This window comes from Poecilia formosa, unplaced genomic scaffold (assembly GCF_000485575.1).
Source record: "Poecilia formosa unplaced genomic scaffold, Poecilia_formosa-5.1.2 Scaffold431, whole genome shotgun sequence".
Classification (NCBI taxonomy): domain Eukaryota; kingdom Metazoa; phylum Chordata; class Actinopteri; order Cyprinodontiformes; family Poeciliidae; genus Poecilia; species Poecilia formosa.
In genome coordinates, this window is record NW_006800370.1 from 70,184 (window position 1) to 77,695 (window position 7,512).

General features: G+C 37.3%; 1 protein-coding gene across 3 annotated transcripts in view; it reads right to left on the reverse strand.

The window, feature by feature from the left end:
* Positions 1 to 5,093: 5,093 nt before the first annotated feature.
* Positions 5,094 to 7,512, reverse strand: part of sona (SON DNA and RNA binding protein a) — a 13,360-nt gene continuing 10,941 nt past the window's right edge. For all 3 annotated transcript variants that reach the window (XM_007577183.1, XM_007577181.1, XM_007577182.2), the window contains exon 10: positions 5,094 to 6,957. The gene's annotated coding sequence lies outside the window, so the exon portion shown is untranslated. The remainder of the gene's footprint in view (positions 6,958 to 7,512) is intronic.

Consider the following 7,512-nt stretch of genomic DNA (forward strand, 5'->3'; position numbering starts at 1 on the left):
AGTGATTATAAACAAATGCAATAGACTGGAACGTCCATGACTCTGTGCCACAAACATCTTTGAGAGGGTTTTTTGTGAGCACTGGACTGAAACCTGCAATGGAGACATTCGCACATACATGCATAACCCAATGTTTAACTGTAGTGTGTGGCTGCAGATGGAGATGGGATATACAAATTAAAACATCTTGTTTTCTTTCCATTGGAAAACATGCAGGTGCATTTTAGTCTATAATTTAACAGTTGATTTACTTCAGTAATTCAAGCCAAAAGCTGAAACACATTAGTTACAGAGTAACTGTTAATAAAAGCTTATAAAAACGCTGTTCTCCAGAAATTCTATATAAACATTGTAACATGACTTAACACACACACAAAATGTATTTCATGTAGAAACCAAAGTCCCAAAGTATAGAGGAAGATTAGACAGGCAGAACACCCAAGTTGCTTGAAGTGTGATTTTTGGAAGAAAATATTTGTTATTTTGTTGTGAATTCAAGATCTTAATGAGACACACCTAAATTTAATTAAAAATAATCAAAATTAATTTTCAAGATTTTTTTTTTTTTTTTTGCTCCAACACAAATTAGGTGTGAGGCTTCACACTCACTTCTGACTCTTGAGCAGATGATGAGTTGAGAAGTGTGGACACTAAAGGAAACCTTTCTTCTTACACATAACACATTTCAACCTTGGTCTGCCTTCATCTCTTTGGACATCATCACAAGCTCCACTATGATTGCTGTGACAACCAGCACACACACACATATTCACCACCTCTGATCTTACTCTCAAGCAACAGATTTAAACTAACACAAACACACATTCCCATAGCTGTCACACAAAAGGAAAGAGAAAGACAAAGGACTCCAACACACACACACACACACACACACACATGCACACACACACACACACACACACACACACACACACACACACACACAACGCTGGTGATGCTTGTGGAATTCAGTAGGAAGCAGCTAGGTATTCATTTTTCTAAAACAAATCAGTGATTTTTTATTTTATTTTTTATTTTACCGTAGCACAACCTTAGGAGGTCATTCATGCTTGAGTAATATGAAAATGCATTTTAAAAATGTAATATGAGATTAGAACTAATGAGCAGAACACAGCGACTATGAAAATGTGAAGGACTAAATCTTAAATTACATATGTGGACAACAAACATATTAGCTTTCTCCTAAAATTTTTATACAAATAAATGGGCCTTCTTATGTTATCTTGTAAAGGCCTGCTTTTTTAACCTTCTGTCTAATTAACATGCGCGAAACTATAATTCTTGAAATAAGTAAGGAGCTATAGGACCATTAAACATCATTCACATTTTAATATCAAGGTGCACACTCTGCTAATCTAGCATCAAACTAAAACAGCATTTTACCATTCCGACACGCTTTACGTTCAACGTTTTTGGACTGTGGAAGGAAACCCTCAGTCAGAAGTTTGGCCCAGGACGTTGTTGGGGCAACAGTGTTAACAAATATGCCAGTGTACTAACCAACATTTAGAACAGTGATCTCAAATTGCATTCCTCAAGGGCCAGAGATCTGCCACTTTTAAATATCTCTGCTTCAGCACACCTGGCTCCAATATGAACCCATTAGCAGAGCTCTATAGAGCTCGTTTGCATGCTATAGTGGGGCAGTTTGACCATGTGACTGAAACATGAAGGATAAGGGACACATCTAAAAGTTGCAGGACTCTGGCCCTTGAGGAATGCAGTTTTAGACAACTAATTTGGAATAGGAACACGGTCGTGGTAGTGTTTGACCAACTCAGGGGCTGATTTGTCATAACTGATGGAACAATATGTTCTGCTTCCCATCAAAAAAAATCTGTCCAAAAATGATCAGAACATACCACTCTGTCTAGCTGCTCTGTCTCTACGGAGACCTGCGCACCTACAAACAACCCTGCACTCCAACACTTAAACCTAAGGGTAAAGAGGAGCCAAACTAATCTAACAGTTATATTTTGAGAAGAATCTGGTGTAGCCAGAGGGAACCCACACAGGCACAGGGACGACATACAAACTCCATTCAGAAAGATTAAACCGGAGATCTTCTTCCTACAAGGCAACAATGCTAACCCCAACCCCACGGAGCAGCCAAGTGAAGCAGCTCTTGTAGCGGAGCATTCTTAAATTTACAGCTTTACACATAAATAACACAATATGTACAAAAATAATAAAGTGAAACTGCACCTTTGCTTCCCAGTTCTCATGAATATTTCAGCTGGCTTAATGTCATTCATCCATAAATCAGGAAAAGTTGCTTCTTCCTACTGCCTTTATGAAACATACATGCATGAGTGCAACATGTTTGCCACGTTAGTGTTATTTTTTGCAGCTTATTGTCGCGGCTCGTGGAAGATTTTATATGGCAATGATTCTGTTCTGCTGGAAACAAAACGCACTTGAGCAGAAATGTGCACGCCCACGCAGTTTTCTGGAGCTACTATAAAACAAGTGCAGCTAAAGTTGCTACCTTCACTCCACTTTTCAGCCCAGCAATGACCTCTCACAGTTATAGACAAAGCTTCTGTTTTCGACCGTGCTCTAAATCCCTCTCAGTGAAATTGGCCATCTTATGTTCTCTTTTGTTCCTGGTTTCCTTCTTTTCTCTCTTCACTCTCGTCAGCTTTTATCTCGTCGAGCCTCTCCTTTCTTTCAAATCCTCTTTTCTCCTTTTTGTACTGGCTGTCTCTGTTGTCTTCGTTAGGCTGCCTCGGTGTAAAAAGTCCTGCTCTGATTCAGAACTCTACCACGGGCTGAATACATCGGCTTATCCTCTGTGCATGTACGCCTGCCTTTGTGTGTACGGGTGGACTGTGAGGCAATTTTGCGATAGAGGAAATGGAAAGCAAGGGGGGTGTGCATGGAAATTTGTTATGTGACCTCCTTCCTGGCTGCTTGACAGAACGTGTAGTGTTTGGACAGGGTGGTCGTTGCAAAGCACTCAGCCGTCTATCGACTGGCAGCCATTGATCTGCAAAATCCAATGACTCACTAGCTGCTCAGAATGCAGCCCACATACATATCCACGCAGACGTGACTACTGTGTGTGTAAATGGGCGCACATGTAGACACTGACTGATTAAAGTAATTACAGTCCACAAATTAAATGAGTATAATTGGCCTGGGATGTTTAAACTGAGTTGTTCTTTTGAAGATTGTAGTTAAAGGAGATTAGTAACCCCGCCCTCACACAGTAACTGAGAAAAAAACAATGCTGGAAAGCAAAGTTGAAATGAAAATGCTAGTTTTATATGGCTGAGGAGGATGTTTTAGCTGTGAAAGCATGAACGAAATATAGCTATACTGTATGTCAATATTTACTGTATAGGCCTTTACTGTATCTTGTTGATCTGTTTTAAGAAGCAAAAGATCTCTTAAGGTTGACAGATGCTAGAAAGAAAAACGTTTAACAGCATACATTCTGCTTGTGGTGATTGCATTCATTTTTACTGAACATTGCTTTAAACCCTCATAGAACCGTTGGGGAACATTCCCTGAAGGTTCTATGAAAGTTCATTAAAAATATATTAAGGTGTAAGGAATCTTTAGAGAACATTTCCTGAAGGTTTTCTAAAGGTTATTCCATGCCAGTTGGAGATACACAACAGAGAGGATTTATAGAAAATTGTCTGATAGTTTCCAGAAAGTAGCACCTTTAGGCCGATGGGGTCAAAACACTCTAAAAATAAAAGGCAAAATAATAGTCTATCTCCATCAGCTGCCTGTGCCCAGTTTGTACCAGTCTTGAAGCGGGCGCTCCTGCTTTAGGGAGTGTACGTTCTCCAAAGGTTGCATTGTGAGTATTGTAAATAACCTGCAGGAAACATTTATTGAATGTTCCCTGGAGGTTCTATAAAGGTTACTTTGAGAAAGTTGGAAATAATCTTTAGGGAAACCTTTCAGAAGATTCCCCAAATGTTGCACTGTCAATGTCCTTTCAGCCAGGTTTTCTTTTTTTTTTTTTCCTGATTCACTTGATTTCTGTCATGGGCCAAACTTTATAATTACAAAGGTTATTGGGCATATTACCAGAAGCAATGATGAAATTTTTCCCTATTTTTACTTGAAGTATTTAAAGGTTGATTTGCCCATGAAGCCTTTCAGAAATGAGACTTTATTCAACCAGACTTCTTGTACCCAGTAATGTAGTCGGCCCATTACCAATTATTCATTTTCCACACCAACTTATTTCATCATCTAAAGTTTAACATATAAATCGGTGTGAAAAAGTGTTTTGTCTCCTGCTTGATTTCCTACTTTTGTCCCCCTTAAATGTTTTAGAACATCAAACCAATTTAAATATTAATTCAAGACATATATCATAAAGGGAGACAGACAATCCAGACATATAAGGACCTGTGTGAAAAAGTGATTGTCCCGTAAACTGAACAACTGGTTGGGCCACGCTTAGCACCAACAACTGAAATCAACAGTTTATAACAACTGGCATGGAGTATTTTACAGTGCTGTGGAGGAATACTGGCCCACTTATGTATGCAGAATTGTAATTCAGCCACATAATAACATCTTCATTTATAACAACATTTTGTGTTCACTTGTGATATACATGACTAATTACCTCGATGTTCTGAAACACTGAAGTATGACAAACAAATAAAACAAATAAAATCAGGATATAAACATTTCTCCCACATGAAAAAAACATCTTTAAGTTTTAAGACTAGTTATAAATGTGACTTAATGAGCCTTTCAAGTCTCAGCTGCTCTGGAACAATTTAAAGGCCTGTGCACACTGTAGCTCACAGTCTGCTCATTGATTTAGCTGGTATATATATAAAAAAAATATAAGTTAAAAGAATTACTTAATTTACCACATGAGGAAAACAGAGAAAGTGCGCCCCCTGTAGGACAAATCGATACTACAAGACTGAAGACATCTGGGTGATTACATTGTCTAAGGATTAGAAACATTAACATGCAAAAGGTCACTGACTTATTTATCTGATCAGTAATTATAGCTTTACAGCTGTTAATCAGTTAATTGGAATATTTCTAAAACTTGCTCAGTAAAGTGCAGCACTTGAAAGAAAAGGTTTCGATTTGTTGAGGTTTTTAATAATCATCAACACGTTTATATACAAAGCAAGCAACAATACCATGTTCAAATAAAAGAAACAAAAGTATCCTAAAATGTATTTTCTTGTTTTTGTCTCATTAAAATAGCTAAAGATTACCTCAGGAAATTAATTCAACAGTTATAACAAGACATTTTTGCAGAGCAAGTATAATTAAAATTGACACACACACAAAAAAAAAAAAAAAATCTTCAGAGATAATTTTCTTATTTACCAAACCTGGGCATGAGTGAAAAAGCTGGATGGAATTAACAACTGCATGCCCCTCCAATGAAGATAATTATGAATTATGACAAGATCCTATTTTAATCAGAGTACACTTGTCCCTTACAGTTTTTATGAGCACCAAGTTTGTCTTTGTTCTTCAATTATTCAATGGGGTAAACAAGAACGCGCACAGAATAGAGGCAGACATAACAGCTTTTCCAGATCTTAAGTGTTTGAATGATTGGGCTTGTTGGACGTCTCGAGTTTCCACATCAGCATTTCCTTTAATCAGTATTTTACTGGCCACCTGAAGACAAAGGTGTTTGTATTTCGTGCACCTATTGTTGTGCCTTCAATACAAACATCTCAATACCCCGATTGTCAAAAATATTTTACAGTGACATCAGGATACCCTCAGCTTTCTGCTTTGAAGACCATACAGAGGCAAAAAAGAAAAGAAAAAGCAAAAAACGAATAAAGGTAAAATTCACTACTGCTACAAATATGTATTAGAGTGAAAGTGAATGAGTAGCTTTATTTGACTGCTTGCAAACACATTTAAGAAAATGTTATTGTGAATCAGTCTTAGGTGAAGCTAGAATAACCCTAGATAAAAAAAAAAAAAACTAAATTACTTAGGCTTGGGAGTTTTTAAATCATCACATCAATGTTGATCTCTTATTTCACGTTTGTATCCGTGACATTTATTTCAACCGTCCTTTAGCACTAACTGCAGTGATGCAGTCACAAAGATCTAGTATAACTCAAGATGATGGTAGGAACTCCCAAAGCATACCAAGTAGTTTGTTCCTCTAAAATAATCGTAAAATATTTTTAGCCAGAGCAAAACAGACGAAGCCCAACAACGCCCAGACAAAATACCAGACCAAAGATGAGATTGGTGCTGTAACCACAGATGTAATTTGCACACAACCAGGACAGTACTTATTTTTTTCTTCTGTATTCAATGTAGTAAAATGTTCTAAATAATGTGATAATGTGTGTTTTTCTCTTTACGTTTATAACTCAAATTTGTATGAAGACATCACAAGTGAGGATCAACTATCTTTTTACTTATTCTGCATTATTTGATCATAAAACCAGGGGTTACAGGTAAATGAAAAGAGTACAGAAAAAAAAAACCCAAGTAGTTATCTGTTTAGCACAATCCTAAAGAAAAATAAAGGTAAAACAGTTTTGGAGAAGTTCAGAACATATACAAAAGCGTTTGACCCACAGGTTCGTTTGGTTTGTTTCTTCCTCAGGTTTTCTAACGATCTTGCCTGGGTGAGAAGCTGCACCGTTGGGATGATGGTGAAAGACATCAACACAAACATACTAAAACCCACTGTACAGTCATACAGCTGTGGACCTCAGTGAATCCACTTTTCTCAGTGGCATCACAGGTGAAAGTCTGCAAGTCTCCAGCTCTCGTACAAACAAACCGTGGGAGCAGTGTCGGGCAGTTGGCGCTGCCGGCGCTCTTATGTTTTATAGCTGCAACAAACAGAGAGCTTCTCCACTATGTCAGATCATCTGGCTAACAGAGAGAACTGTGGGAAAGAAGGTCCTTTAGGGAATCCTACATTTTGTTTCAGTCATTCAAATGAAGTGGCTGCAAACAGAGAAAACAAAAATAAGTATATTTAACCACTGAGAGAAAAAAACACACAGAATATCAAGACAGTAAAACTAATAAAAGATAAAGTTTGGAAGGATAAATGAAGAAAATAAAGGGTTATGAAGATGGATTTATGACCAGAATTTATCCAACAACTTACTGAAAACTGCTGACATTTCTGGTTAACCTGCTAAAAGTCTTTTTATACATTCAACACAGGTTCAGGGAGTTTTAATGAGTTATCGACAAATGCCTAATCATAAATGATGAATGATTCAGAAGTGAAGACTGGCTAACAGGAAAGGAATAACAGTGAAAAAACTAAGCCAAGGGGTGAATCTATATAGGAGAATTGTCCAATATGTACAGATAACTTGTTAATTTTTTTCTCTCTCTCCTAAACAAGAAGCTGAATGTTATTTGGGTGATGACTTGTGAAAATCCTTCTAAATTAAGAAATGTCCCCATTGCAGCAGAGCAGCTGATAAGCTGACAGCAACCTTTAAAGTGTGACTCTAAAAATAAACAAATGCATGAAGAGGTTCAGTG